This window comes from Rhinopithecus roxellana, chromosome 3 (assembly GCF_007565055.1).
Source record: "Rhinopithecus roxellana isolate Shanxi Qingling chromosome 3, ASM756505v1, whole genome shotgun sequence".
NCBI lineage: Eukaryota > Metazoa > Chordata > Mammalia > Primates > Cercopithecidae > Rhinopithecus > Rhinopithecus roxellana.
This window is the reverse complement of record NC_044551.1, coordinates 126,207,383-126,223,413: the sequence shown is the minus strand read 5'-3', so window position 1 is coordinate 126,223,413 and position 16,031 is coordinate 126,207,383.

Here is a 16,031-nt window from a genome sequence, read left to right as displayed (position 1 = left end):
TCATTGGTTTCAAAGAACATCTTTATTTCCGCTTTCATTTCGTTATGTACCCAGTAGTCATTCAGGAGCAGGTTGTTCAGTTTCCATGTAGTTGAGCGGTTTTGATTGAGTTTCTTAGTCCTGAGTTCTAGTTTGATTGCACTGTGGTCTGAGAGACAGTTTGTTATAATTTCTGTTCTTTTACATTTGCTGAGGAGTGCTTTACTTCCAATTATGTGGTCAATTTTGGAATAAGTGCGATGTGGTGCTGAGAAGAATGTATATTCTGTTGATTTGGGGTGGAGAGTTCTGTAGATGTCTATTAGGTCCGCTTGGTGCAGAGATGAGTTCAATTCCTGGATATCCTTGTTAACTTTCTGTCTCGTTGATCTGTCTAATGTTGACAGCGGAGTGTTGAAGTCCCCCATTATTATTGTATGTGAGTCTAAGTCTCTTTGTAAGTCTCTAAGGACTTGCTTTATGAATCTGGGTGCTCCTGTATTGGGTGCATATATATTTAGGAGGGTTAGCTCTTCCTGTTGAATTGATCCCTTTACCATTATGTAATGGCCTTCTTTGTCTCTTTTGATCTTTGATGGTTTAAAGTCTGTTTTATCAGAGACTAGGATTGCAACCCCTGCTTTTTTTTGTTCTCCATTTGCTTGGTAGATCTTCCTCCATCCCTTTATTTTGAGCCTATGTATGTCTCTGCATGTGAGATGGGTCTCCTGAATACAGCAGACTGATGGGTCTTGACTCTTTATCCAGTTTGCCAGTCTGTGTCTTTTAATTGGAGCATTTAGTCCATTCACATTTAAGGTTAATATTGTTATGTGTGAACTTGATCCTGCCATTATGATATTAACTGGTTATTTTGCTCGTTAGTTGATGCAGTTTCTTCCTAGCCTCGATGGTCTTTACATTTTGCCAAGTTTTTGCGATGGCTGGTACCGGTTGTTCCTTTCCATGTTTAGGGCTTCCTTCAGGGTCTCTTGTAAGGCAGGCCTGGTGGTGACAAAATCTCTAAGCATTTGCTTATCTGTAAAGGATTTTATTTCTCCTTCACTTATGAAACTTAGTTTGGCTGGATATGAAATTCTGGGTTGAAAATTCTTTTCTTTAAGAACGTTGAATATTGGCCCCCACTCTCTTCTGGCTTGTAGAGTTTCTGCCGAGAGATCTGCTGTTAGTCTGATGGGCTTCCCTTTGTGGGTGACCCGACCTTTCTCTCTGGCTGCCCTTAAGATTTTTTCCTTCATTTCAACTTTGGTGAATCTGGCAATTATGTGTCTTGGAGTTGCTCTTCTCGAGGAGTATCTTTGTGGCGTTCTCTGTATTTCCTGAATTTGAATGTTGGCCTGCCCTACTAGGTTGGGGAAGTTCTCCTGGATGATATCCTGAAGAGTGTTTTCCAACTTGGTTCCATTTTCCCCCTCACTTTCAGGCACCCCAATCAGACGTAGATTTGGTCTTTTTACGTAATCCCATACTTCTTGCAGGCTTTGCTCATTTCTTTTTCTTCTTTTTTCTTTTGGTTTCTCTTCTCGCTTCATTTCATTCATTTGATCTTCAATCGCTGATACTCTTTCTTCCAGTTGATCGAGTCGGTTACTGAAGCTTGTGCATTTGTCACGTATTTCTCGTGTCATGGTTTTCATCTCTGTCATTTCGTTTATGATCTTCTCTGCATTAATGAGTCTAGCTGTCAATTCTTCCACTCTTTTTTCAAGATTTTTAGTTTCTTTGCGCTGGGTACGTAATTCCTCCTTTAGCTCTGATAAGTTTGATGGACTGAAGCCTTCTTCTCTCCTCTCGTCCAAGTCATTCTCTGACCAGCTTTGATCCGTTGCTGGTGATGGGCTGCGCTCCTTTGCAGGGGGAGATGCGCTCTTATTTTTTGAATTTCCAGCTTTTCTGCCCTGCTTCTTCCCCATCTTTGTGGTTTTATCTGTCTCTGGTCTTTGATGGTGGTGACGAACTGATGGGGTTTTGGTATAGGTGTCCTTCCTGTTTGATAGTTTTCCTTCTGACAGTCAGAAGGACTCTCTGTTGGTCTGTTGGAGATTGCTTGAGGTCCACTCCAGACCCTGTTTGCCTGGGTATCAGCAGCAGAGGTTGCCGAAGATAGAATATTGCTGAACAGCGAGTGTACCTGTCTGATTCTTCCTTTGGAAGTGTCCTCTCAGGGGTGTACTCCACCCTGTGAGGTGTGGGGTGTCAGACTGCCCCTAGTGGGGGATTTCTCCCAGCTAGGCTACTCAGGGGTCAGGGACACACCTGAGCAGGCAGTCTGTCCGTTCTCAGATCTCAACCTCCGCTTTGGGAGATCCGCGGCTCTCCCCAAAGCTGTCAGACAGAGTCGTTCGCGTCTGCACCGGCTCCCGCTACTTCCCCTGTTGGTCTTCAGCTGTGCGCTGTCCCCAGAGGTGGAGACTACAGAGACAGGCAGGCTTCCTTGAGCTGCTGTGAGCTCCACCCAGTTCGAGCTTCCCAGCGGCTTTGTTTACCTACTTAAGCCTCAGCAATGGCGGGCGCCCCTCCCCCAGCCTCGCTGCTGCCTTGCGGATAGATCGCGGCAGACTGCTGTGTTAGCAGTGAGGGAGGCTTCGTGGGCGTGGGACCCTCCCGGCCAGGTGTGGGATATATTCTCCTGGAATGCCTGTATGCTTACAGCGCAGTATTGGGGTGGGAGTTACCCGATTTTCCAGGTGTTGTGTGTCTCAGTTCCCCTGGCTAGGAAAACGGATCCCCTTCCCCCTTGCGCTTCCAGGTGAGGCGATGCCTCGCCCTGCTTCAGCTCTCGCTGGTCAAGCTGCAGCAGCTGACCAGCACCGATTGTCCGGCACTCCCTAGTGAGATGACCCCAGTACCTCAGTTGAAAATGCAGAAATCACCGGTCTTCTGTGTCGCTCGCGCTGGGAGTTGGAGACTGGAGTTGTTCCTATTCCTAATGCTAATTTTATTCTATTATGAAAGATGTATTTTGAATGCATAGCTACTGTATTAGTCAGTCCTCATACTGCTATAACAACATACTTGAGACTAGGTAATTCATAAAGAAAAGAGGTTTAATCAGCTCACAGTTTTGCAGGCTGTACAGGCTTCTGCTTCTGAGGAGGCCTTAGGAAACTTACAATCATAGCAGGTGAAGGGGAAGCAGGCACAATCTTTACATGGTGGCACAGGAGAGAGTGAATGGTTAAGTGCTATGCACTTTTAAATCTCATGAGCACTCACTATCACAAGAACAGTAAGGGGAAAATCCATCCCCATGATCCAATCACTTCCCACCAGGTCCTTCACCCAACATTGTGGATTACAATTCAACATGAGATTTGGGTGGGGACACAGAGCCAAACCATATTATTCCACCCCAGCCTCTCCCAAATCTCATGTCTTTCTCATATTTCAAAACACAATGATGCCTTCCCAACAGTCCCCCAAAGTCTTAACTCATTCCAACATTAACTCAAAAGTCCAAGTCCAAAGTTTCATCTGAGACAGGGCAAGTACTATCTGCCTATAAGCCTGTAAGATCTAAAGAAAGCTAGCTACTTTCTAGAAAGAAAGGGGGTACAGGCATTGGGTAAATACATCTGTTCCAAATAGGATAAATTGGTCAAAATGAAAGGGCCACAGGCCTCATGTAATCCTGAAATCCAAGAGAGCAGTAATTAAACCTTAAACTTCCAAAATCATCTTCTTTGACTCCATGTTTCACATCCAGATTACAGTGATGCAAGAGATGAGCTCTCATGACCTTGGGAAACTCCATCCCTGTGGCTTTGCAGAGTACAGCTTCCTTCCTGGTTGCTTTCAAGGGTTGGTGTTGAATGTCTGCCACTTTTCCAGGCAAACAGTGCAAGCTGTTGGTGGATCTACCATTCTGTGGACTAGAGAACAGTGGCCCTCTTCTAACAGCTCCTCCAGGCAGTGCCCCATCGGGGACTCTGTGTGGCGGCTCCAACTCCACATTTCCCCTCTGCAGTGCCTTAGTAGAGGTTCTCCATGAGGATTCCAATGCTATAGCAGACTTCTGCCTGGACATCAAAGCATTTCCATAGATTCTCTAAAATCTAGGCAGAGGCTCCCAAGTCTCAGTTCTTACCCTCTGCACATTCATGGGATTACCACCACATGGAAGTCTTAGCAGCTCCTCTGGAGCTTGCATCCTTGCCTTGCATCCTCTGGAGCAGTGGCCTGAGCTGTACCTTGGCCCTTTTAGCTATGGTTGGAGCTGATGCTGGAGCAATTAGGACACAGCGCACCATGTTCTGAGGCTGCACAGAGCAGCAAGGCCCAGAGCTGGCCCATAAAACTATGTTTCCCTCCTGGGCTTCTGGGCCTGTGATGGGAGGGCCTGCTGTGAAGGTGTGAAGGTATCTGAAATGCCTTGGAGTCATTTTCCCCATTGTCTTGGCTATTAACATTCAGTTCCTCTTTACTTATGCAAATTTCTGCAGTTGGCTTGATTTACTCCCCTGAAATGGGTTTTTCTTTTCTACCACATGTCCCAGCTGCAATTTTCCAAACTTTTATGCTCTGTTTCCCTTTTAAATATAACTTCCAGTTTCAGGTCATTTCTTTGTTTATGTAAAATAGTATTGGATTTTAGAAGCAGCCAGGCCACGTCTTGAACAGTTTGCTGCTTAGAAATTTCTTCTACTAGATACCCTAAATCATCTCTCTCAAATTCAGAGTTCCATAGAACTACAGAGCAGGGGCACAAGGCTGCCAGTCTCTTTGCTAAAGCCTAGCAAGAGTTACCTTTATTCTACTTCCCAATGAGTTCCTCATCTCCATTTGAGACTTCATCAGCTTGGCCAATAATAATGCATCATTTAATGTACTATCAGCATTTTGGTCAAAAGCATTCAACAAGTCTCTATGAAGTTCTGAACTTTCCCTCATCTTCCCCTCCTCTTATAAGCCCTCTAAACTGTTTCAAACTCTGGCTGTTACCCAGTTCCAAAGTTGCTTCCACATTTTCAGGTATATTTATAGCAATGCCCTACTTCTCTGGTACCAATTTTCTATACTTGTCAGTTCTCACACTGCTATAAAGACATACCTAAGACTGGGTAGTTTATAAAGAAAAGAAATTTAATCAGCTCAGGGTTCTGCAGGCTATACAGGCTTCTGCTTCTTGAAAAGTCTCAGAAAACTTACAATTATGGCAGAAGGTGAAGAGGAAACAAGCATAGTCTTCACATGGTGGAGCAAGAGAGAGAGAGAGTAAACAGGGAAGTGATACACACTTTCAAACAACCAGATCTTGTGCGCACTCACTCCATTTTGAAAAGTCTCCATTTTGACACAGATGTTGTGATGCTTCCAAGAATGCTCCAAAAATGTTGTCTGAAACTTTTTTCAAATTCTTTCCTTGGAATTATCTATAGAATGTACATAACCTTATGATTTTCTTGTTTTATACCTGCCCTAACTCTCTAGAAGAAGACAACATATTCTGCTACTATTAAATTAAAAGTACATATATATTAATTGCATCTATCAAAATTATGATTTAGTTGCTAAACTGTGGAAGTTTTAATGTGAAAAAAATTTCCAATGATTTTAAACAAAATTTATTTCACTAGTAGCTTTTTGTTTTGCTTAAATGAAAGGAGAGAAGAGATTAACTTTATTGAGTTCCTACTAGGTGCCAGACACTGTGCCCAGTTTCACATATATTCTCACACTTAATCATGCCAGTTAGGTAGAATTTTCCCAATTTTATAGGTGAGGAAACTGCAGCTCAGAGATACCTTGTTCGAATTTACATGACCACTCATTGATTATTTTAAATTGCTAATTAGAATTATATAATTCTAACTCTGAAAAAAATAGGATTTTCCCATAAGACATAATGAAATCATTTTGAAACAACAATAATTGCAGTTATAGCATCATTGCATAGTTCACAAAGCATAATACATCTTTTTCCCCTTGGGTCATTTCAGCTGACAAAATACATTAAGCAATTAGAACAAATTGGAGTCATAAGACATGTTTAGCAAACAAATGGAGTAAAAATGGCCACCACATTTTGGCTTATGAGCAATATCCTCTGTGTGATCTGTATTCATATTTATTGACATATGGTTTAAATTTTGGCTTTTCAGTGAGTTTTAGTAAAAGTACATTCAAACACATTTTAAATGAAAAGACATGCTATGTTGAAATACTTAAACAGGGAGATAGTATTTTGATGAGAACATTAGAAGAAAATTGCCTGAATTTTCTATTTTCATAAACCATGGCACTTTTGTGTGTGTATGTTCTTAGGGCTAGGGTGAGTTTTAGGAAAACTGGCATTATCTTACCATAATTTTTCCTAAATTACCATTTCTGATGAAAAGTAAATGAGTTATGTAGGATATATGTTAAATGACAACTTATCTTAAATATCAGAAAGTCTTATCAAAGTTATTACTAAATATATTTAATAATTCATGTAATAAGAAAATTGAGCAGTGACATGGATTTTATAAAAAGCAAAAGAACAGTTTTAAGTTTAATTTCAAGATATGTGACAGATCTAGTTTTGCATAAATTTAAAAATATGTAAAAAAAGTTTTCTTTTTCTGATGCCTCTCAAAACTAAAAGTTTAGGGTGATTCCATGTCTTTGCTATTGTGATGAGTGCTGCATTGAACATATACATGCACATGTCTTTATAATTAGGATATTTATATTCCCTTGGGTGCATACCCAGTAATGGAATTCCTAGGCTGAATGGTATTTATGTCTTTAGGTCTTTGAGGAATCACCACACTATCACCTACAGTGGTTGAACTAATTTACACTCCCACCAATAGTGTATAAGTGTTCCTTTTTCTTCACAACCTCACCAGAATGTTATTTTTTCACTTTTTAGTAATAGCCATCTGACTGGTGTGAGATGGAATCTCCCTGTGGTTTTAATCTGCACTTCTCTAATAATGAGCGATGTTGTGCTTTTTTATTCACATGATTGCGGGTCACATGTATGTCTTCTTTTGAGAAGTGTCTGTTTATGTCCTTTGTCTACTTTTTATGGGGTTTTTTATTTCCTTAAATTTATCTAAGGTACTTATAGATGCTGGATATTAGACCTTTGTCGGATGCACAGTTTGCAAAATTTTTCTACCATTCTGTGGATTGTCCGTTTACTCTGTTACTGGTTTATTTTGCTGTACAGAAGCTCTTTAGTTTAATGAGATCCCATTTGTCAATTTTTGCTTTTGTTGCAATTGCTTTTGGGAAGTTCATTATGAAATCTTTGCCCCTGCCTGTGTCCCGAATGGTATTGCTTAGGTTGTCTTCCAGGGTCTTTAAGTTTCAGGTTTTACATTTAAGTCTTTAATCTGGTTTGAGTTAATTAACAAATAAGATTTTGAAGAAGCCATTATGAATAAATTCAAAGAACTAAAGGAAATCATTTTTAAAGAAGTAAAGAAAGATATCAATAAAGAGAAAGTTTAAAAAGAATCACATGGTAATTCTTTAGGAAAAATGTACAATAGCTCCAATAAAAATTCAGTATACAGGATCCACAGATTTGAAGTGAAACACAACAAAAGTCCATGAACTTAAGATAGATCAATAGATTTGGCAATTTGAATGACAAGGATAAAAAAAAGAATGATGAAAAATAAACAGAATGACAAGAAATATGGAACATCTTTAAGTATACCAACACATGTGTAAGCATAGTAGTACCAGAAAGAGAGGGAAAAAAGAATAGAGAAGAAAATATGCTCAAGAAAATAGTGGCAGAACACTTTCCAAGTCTGATGTGAAAACTTAATCTTCACATTCAAGAAGTTCAATGAAATCTAAGATAGATGCAAAGAGATACGTACTCAGATACATTATAATAAAAATGTTGCAACCCAAAGACAAGGAGAAAAAGTTGAAAGCAGCAATGAAATTATAGCTTGTAGCATACAAGTAAAGCAAAGTAAGAGTAACAGCTGAGGCTGGGCGCAGTGGCTCATGCCTGTAATCCTAGCACTTTGGGAGGCTGAGATGGGTGGATCACGAGGTCGGGAAATCGAGACCACCCTGGCTAACACGGTGAAACCCTGTCTCTACTAAAAATACAAAAATTAGCCGGGCACGGTGGCGGGCGCCTGTAGTCCCTGCTACTCGGGAGGCTGAGGCAGGGGCAGGAGAATGGCGTGAACCCAGGAGGCGGAGCTTGCAGTGAGTGGAGATCAGGCCACTGCACTCCAGCCTGGGCAGCAGAGTGAGACTCCGTCTCAAAAAAAAAAAAAAAAAAAAAAAAAAAAAAAAAAAAAAAAGGAGTAACAGCTAAGGTCTCATCAGAAATGAGGAGGTGAGGCCAGAAGGCAGTGTAATGACATATTCAAAGTGCTGAAAGAAAACAAAATTGTCAACCAAGAATCTTTTATCAAGCAAAACCATTTTTCATAAAGGAAGACAAAATAAAGCATCTCCAGATGAACAAAAATATGGAGAATTTGTTGCTGGCAGACTAATCTTACTATAAGTACTAAAGAAAATTATTCATGCTGAAAGCAAGTGAATGAAATTATAAGACAGTTGAAATACATATTTTTTCTTTATTGTCTTAACTGACCTTAAATTAAATTGAATAAAACAATACTATGCAATTGTGTTTTTTGATTTATAACATAGAAATGTAACAGCAAAAGGGGAGTTCATAGGAGAAAACCTTATTGGAGTAAGGAAATGAAATCCATCAGATGGTAACACTTCAATCAAAAAGCAGCATTCGTCAGACTGAAAAAACAATAACAATCTGAACAACAAAAATTGAACAATTCAAAAATGAAATAAGAAAACACTTTTACTTGCAACACTATTGAAAAGAAAAAAATACTTAAGACACTTACAAGAAGCACAAAACTCATACTCTGAAAACTACGAAGCATTGCTGAAAGAAATTAAAGTAGACCTACTGCAGGGCAGTTTTCATGTGGCCTTGGACCAACCCAATTCTTCCTTTTTTCTTGCCTAAAGTTCTTATGAATAACTTCAAAATGCACTGAGAATGCAAAAACATTAATTTGGACTCCTACATAACATCATAGGCAAAAATAATGTCTAATAGGTCATATATTTACATATAAAAGTCAAATTATGAAACTCTTAGAAGATAACATAGGAAATACTTATGCTCTTGGGTGTGGAAATATCTTCTTAGATGTGACAGCAAATGCACAACTCACTAAAGAAAAAATAGATAAACTAAGCTTCATCAGAATGTATAACTTTGAACTGGCAGACAGTTGCTTACTTGGGTATTGAGGCTGATGGGTGCCCTTGTAGAATGTTTTTTGTGCCCTATTCCTTTCACAGGTGTTACTCCCCAATATTTTTTTCCCATTTCTAGCTCCATCTCAGAGTCTGCTTTTGGAGAACCCAAATTATGACAGTTGACACCAAGCGTAATCCAAAACATCACCTGGTAAAATGGAATTTGTGGACTCAGTAACATTGCAGACAACAGTGAAGATCTCATGTCCAATGGCAGGTCATGTTCAATTGATCCCTTGTACAATATGGTCATACACTTGTTAAAAAGTTTATTGATGGTGAGCTGGGATGTTCTGCCTATGGCAGGCAATTCAGTATCCAATTGTCATAACCCAGTGTTAGAAATACATGAAGAAAATAATAAATACACGAATATTAGAATTGGATGGTTGTTACTAAGTTACAGATTTGATATTGAAAAGCTGAGAACATAAAAAGACACATAGAATTTTCTGATGCTTGTAAAGAAACCCTCATCTCATGAAGTATGCCAGCAGAGAAAAACTGAAAATGAAGTCCAAGATTTGAGAATTACAGTGGCAAAATTCTGAAGATGGTTGAATGCTTAATCAAGGTATGTCTGGGAAACCTAGGAATATGACACATGGAATGGGAATGTTTGGTGGCTATCCCCAAAGATTTGATTCCCAAGATTTATCTGCACCTTCACAGTTTGTGCAAGTGGGCCACTAATCCCCATTAAGAGCCAGCTCTTGCGCTATCTGAGAAGACAATTCAGAAGACTTTCCCCTCGCAGGGAAAAAGGCACTCCTTTACAGACTGCCTGGCTCTTCTGGCTAACAGGCCCTTAACACGAGTTACCTAGGAGCATAATCCACCCAGGTAAGTACTAGGTCTGATGAGGGAAGAAAAAGACTATGCACCAAACCAGCTGCAAGTTCTAGCAAGCATGTTCCATCACACTGGATTTTCAAAATGTCAAATTAAGGAGGCTAGAATGTTAGACTATATAAGAGACATTTATTGACTTGGTTTTCTTTTGGATTGGAGAATTTACCACCCTAATAAGAATCTCAGAGAGTGATGCAAGCTCTCTGCCAGGGTGTCTGCTAGCCTGTAAAAAGCAATAGCTCATGCTGAGTAAGTTTAAGTTGCAGAATTACTATGAAGACAGAAGGAATAAAAAGGCTCAGAGAAGTGAGCATTCTGGAGTAGAGGTATTACATAAGGCCAAAGACCCACCAGGAGTATTACACTCCACAGGAGGAACCATAATTTAGAAGTTACACCACTCACCAAGGCCACCAGGAATGCATTGGAGAGGGGGCAACAACATCACTAAGAAGTTCAGTGATGGCTGTCCACTGTAGGTCAGGATAATAATGGGCAAGGCTGTGTAGAACTTGGCTCATTGATAAGCATGAAGTTGATAGAATCCCAAAATAATAGCAGTCAGATGGTGTCCTCAATCACCAGATGTTAGTGGATTATAATTATGGTAAGGATCAAGTGCCACACAAGTCTGAGTGGCAGCTAAGTGAGCCTTATCTGTAGGCAGTAATAGAGATGATTAATAGATCACAGCATTCTAGAAGCAAAATAAATGGAAATCCAATAAAGGGACTGCATATACAATCTACAGAAGCCAAGAATGAATGAGCAGTTTCCCCAATTAAAATTTATAACATTTTGCTTCATTTCTGGATCTGAGCTAGTTTTCAGGCCCATGATCTATTGACTAAAAATTTCTAGGTCTCCAGTGGAAAGCGCCCTGTAACAACATGGCAAGTAAATATAAACACTGTAATAATTTTCCTAGTTCTTCCTCAAGGGGACCTGCAGTCATTATTTGTGGGATTGTATACTGAGTCAAAGGGAGTACCCTGATATTGGAAAACTTTTGGTATAGAGTCCAAGATGGCTATGATACCTGAAGACCAAAAATTTCACTATTATGCATCTGGTAGAGTGGGGGAATTTGGAAGCTAGGTTAAAAATGAGATCCTGTCCAAAGTCTGATATACAGTGAGTCCACTGGGTCTACAGACTCACCCAGGGGTCATTTCTCCAATCCTTTAATTTATAATGATTATTGACATACAAGGGCACATTGGGTACTTGGCCTTTAGGATAACAGTCCCTCTTGTGTATAATTGCAAGTAGAATCCTTTGAAAGTGTCCATTCACACATTTGAATCTAAACAGTAAAATAAAAGCAACATTTGTGCCAGCTTTAAAAATCTAAAGGATGCAAGGTAGTAGTCATATTCCCATTTGATTCACTTGTCTAGACCCTTCAGAGACTATATGGATAATGGAGAATAGCTGTGTATCATGAGCTCAACCAAATAAAAGGTAATCCTGATCACAACTAACTGCCAAGCACACATGGTTTTATTGCTACAGCAGAATAATATGGCTTCAGGTACATGGTATGTGACCCCTGATCTAATGAATGCCTTATTTCCCTCCTCAAAATCAGAAAAAGGATTAGAAACTATTTGTATATATAGGTAATACAAAAGAATTTTTATTTACAGTTTGGCCTATCTATCCTCTGTCATAATTTTATCCAAAGAGATCTAGATCTGATAGACATTCCACGAAACATCATATGGATCCATTATATCAATAACATCATGTTAGTCAATAAGTACAAGCAAAAGGTCATTCACATGTTGGAGACCCTGGTGAGATTCATGTATTCCAGAGGGTAAAGATAATCCCTATGAAAATTTAAGTCTGTATCATTTCAATAGTTTTTAGGGTCCACTGGTCAGTGGTGCTAGTGGTCCCCTCCAAAGCAGAAGACATAATTGCTTCATATTACATTTCCTTTCATGAAGAAGGAAGCACAATGCCTGGAAGGCTTCTTTGTCTTGTGGAGGCTTAGAACTACTATTCCAGCTCATATATGATTGTCATGGAAGGCTACTACTAGCTTTGAGTGGAGCCTATGGCAGAAGAAGCCTCTGCAGAAGGTCTACACTACAATGAAAGTAGTGTTGCCACTTGGACCATTCTATCCAGCAGACCCTATGGTACCGGAGGTATTAGTACTGGAAAAAAAATGCAATGTGTGTTTTATGGCAAGCACCATTGAGAGAATCACAAAGCAGGCTCCTGGGATTTTGGAGTAAGGCCATACCATCTGCAGTAGAGAGTCACACACTATTACGAAAACAGCCTCTGGCATGCTACTGGGCCCTGGCAATGATGGAATGCTAGAACACATAGAGACAGAGTGACAATGCAGCTGGAACTGTACTGTTGGACTACTAAGTGTTGTGCTGAATCCCTATTACCCTCAATAGGGAAGGCACCAATTTCAAGAGGCTGAAGAAAAGACCCAGAGTCAGCAAATGAGATGTAGAGTTTTATTAAGGGCTTCCATACTGTGGGAAGAGTTTTGTGGTGGGGGTGCTGGACAACATATCCACCTTACATATTGTCCAGTGGCGGTGGGCAGGACAACATATCTGCTCTAAATACAGTCAAGTGGTGGTGGGTTGGACAAGATAACCACATGGTCCAGTGGTGGCAGGCTAGGCAGGAAAACCACAACTGCTTGCAAACAGCACACTGTTTATATAGCATTTTCACTTAACACCCTCCCCTTAATGACCTCCACCTGGAAACCTTTATCCAATCTAAAACTCATGGCCTCAATCCACTGTATGGCCCTTGCTCCATTAGATAGAATAGGGGCTCAGATGTCACTCATAGACAATGAATTTATTTCAGGGTTGGCCATTGCTGGATCCCTAGCTCAGAACACACATTCAGGTGTATCTGCCATTCAGGGTAATTCCAAAGGTGTATTTGTTATTGTTTTTATATGTGTTTATCCTATACCAAGTCATAAAGTCAGGCAAGCCTAGCATAATCTATCACAACATGAAAATAATACATCCAGGACCAAGCATGAGCAGGCCAAGCAGGCATAAGTAAGCTGCAGAAGCTCAGTCTCACATGTCACTCATCACACTTGCAGTCAATGCCTCCTTTCTACTGAACAGTAATAGACAAATGGAAAATCCTATGCAATCATCTTAAAGAACTTAAAAATGTATGAGTTTGTATTATGGATGGATATGTTGAGTAACTGTATAAAAACCAAAACTGTTACAAGCTGTACCACAGCCCTACTCAAAAGTTGTCTTGGAAGAAATTGGCAAAGATAATGAAACTGGCCATCTGCTTTGTATGTATACAACAAAGTTGTCTAATAAAAAATCTTGTGTGAGCCATAAACGCAAGCCCCATATTTGAGTTTTAATTTTCTAGTAACTGCATTTTAAAGGAAGTATTTATTCAATATACCTAAAACATTATCATTTAACCTATAATAACTACTTTAAAATTAACAAAGTATTTTACATTGTTTCATGACAGGTTTTATGCATCTGGTTTGTATTTTACAACTACAATACATTTCAATGTGGAACATCACATTTCAAGTGTGCAATAGCTTTATGTGATTAGTGGCTATGTTATTGAACAAAGTATGTTCAGAATATACATAGGCACATGGCAGCAGCAATTGACCTGGATAACTTGTCAGGGGCCTGGAGGAAGAAAGCTTGTAATATCAGCGGCAAGAAGCTTTAGCGTAGAGGCATGTGGGTGAGCAAAAGAGAGCGAGCGGCACAAAGGGGACAGTTCTTTGTATCACATATGAATACTAACCATAAATTATTCATAATGGAAGAGGCACTAAACACTCAAGTGGACAAAATGTCTTGGCCAATTGATAATAGCCAGCCATTGTCAACAACCACCTCAGTACTGATACAATGAGCACATGAACCAGCTGGTCACCATGGTAGAAATGAAGGCTATGCATGTGCCTAGTAACTAGGGCTCCTGCTTACCAGGGTTGATCTAGCTCTGCTACCTCTGAAAGTGAAACTTTCTAGTAACCAATGTACACCCTGGTATATCATTATTCCTCTAGATATTCTACCAGCCACTTGTGGTAAATTAATTACATTTGGTCTCTTTTGTCTTAAAAGGGACAAGGGTTCATGCTCATGAGAATAAACACATATTACCAACATATATTTGCCTTTCCCACCCATCAGGGGCTTACTATACCATGCAATACATGACAAAAGCTGCAATTACTTTTGCACCAACCTAATAGCACTAAACTTTTTTAAGTACAATATAGCACTAACTTCTTTTAAGTTTACCCTTAGCAAGAGAGGCCCACCACAGCACTGAAGAAGCTTCTCCCCAAATGAGTATGCAGAAGAGGATCCGCCCAGCACAAAGTATACACTGTGGCAAACACAGAGATGTAACACTCAAAACATACTTCAATAAAGGAATTGCTGTCCAGCTGTGAATAATGTGGTTAACTGATAGCTTCCAGCAATTAGATTTGTCAGAGTCCACCTCATTCTCTGTCCCAGGTTATGCTAGTCTCAGGATACTTCCTGATCAATTACTTAGCAATAGATGAGGACATACACTACTTGGGGTAGCCCCAAGTCAATGAATAGGCAATGATACCAGTGCCTAGCTATTTCTACTCAATACTGACTTCTCTAACAGGACTTCTTTACTCCAGAACTCTTGCCCCAGGCTGTCAGATTGAAATTCTGTTTTCATACTTTTCCTTTCACAGGATTACTCTCCAGTGAAATTTCACACCCCTAAATCTATCTCAGAGTCTCATTCTGGGAATACTGACCTGTGACACCAACAAGTCAGAATCACAAATAAGCTCTGGTCACGAGAGTGAAAGTGCCCTGACAGTGGTACAGGGAAAATTGAAAATTGAAAGGTAAATGGCCTTCTCTATAAATAAAGTTTTAACCATATTTTATATTGGAACAAACATTATATTTTTAAAACACACAAAGTTTTGTTAATTAAATATAAAGCCATACATGGAATTTGGAGTAAGGAATTTTGAACACATACTTCCAATTTTCTTTGCTTCCTCCTAATCTGAGTTTTTGTGATATCTGTAATTTACATAAATACCTCACCAAAGACAGTTCAATGTGATATACATTATATATGTATGTAATTCACATCTTGCTTGATAATAATGCGCATTATCTTTTTCATATCTTGCTGAATAATAATCCACCTTCTCTTATTCACATCTTACTTGATAACAGAGCTTTGTAATTTGAATACCATATGTCAAAAAATACATTTCTATTGATAAAATTAATGACTTTCTTATTAGCAGAATACCTGTTAGAGATTAGCTTTCACAAGTTAAATCAGAAGCTATTCAAGTAAAGTGAATTGGCTAAAACTATGTTAGAGACAGTTCCATATGCTTTTATGAACAGGATATAAGAATCCTACAAAGTTTTTTCCCTTTCCCCTTAGAAACAGTGTTGAGTCTTAATCCCTAAATATCCCTGTATTCAACCATTAGTTTAGTAGGATTTCTGTTGGCCTAGTACTTACTCTCAGGATAGCAGAATTCTTCTTCTGAAATGTTGCATATACCTTGAGTGATCTTTCATGCAAGATTGAAGATGCTTTAAAAAGGTAGTAGATCTCCAGAAAGAATAGAAAGCTGGAACTTCATCAAGCTTATAAAGCAGGTTGAGCAAACTATTTTTTGCCTGCTTACTAATAATTCTTAGTTAAATTACTGTCTATACATATTTTGGATTTTTGTCTGAAACTTGGTTTTGTTATACTTAGAAGGGAATGGTGGGGAAGTAGCTAACCTTCATTCCTTCAAAATTATTATAAAATCATTAAATTATTTACCTCCCATAAAACTAAGTCTTTTTTTTTAGTTACTATACTAACAATATAGTTTATAAAAG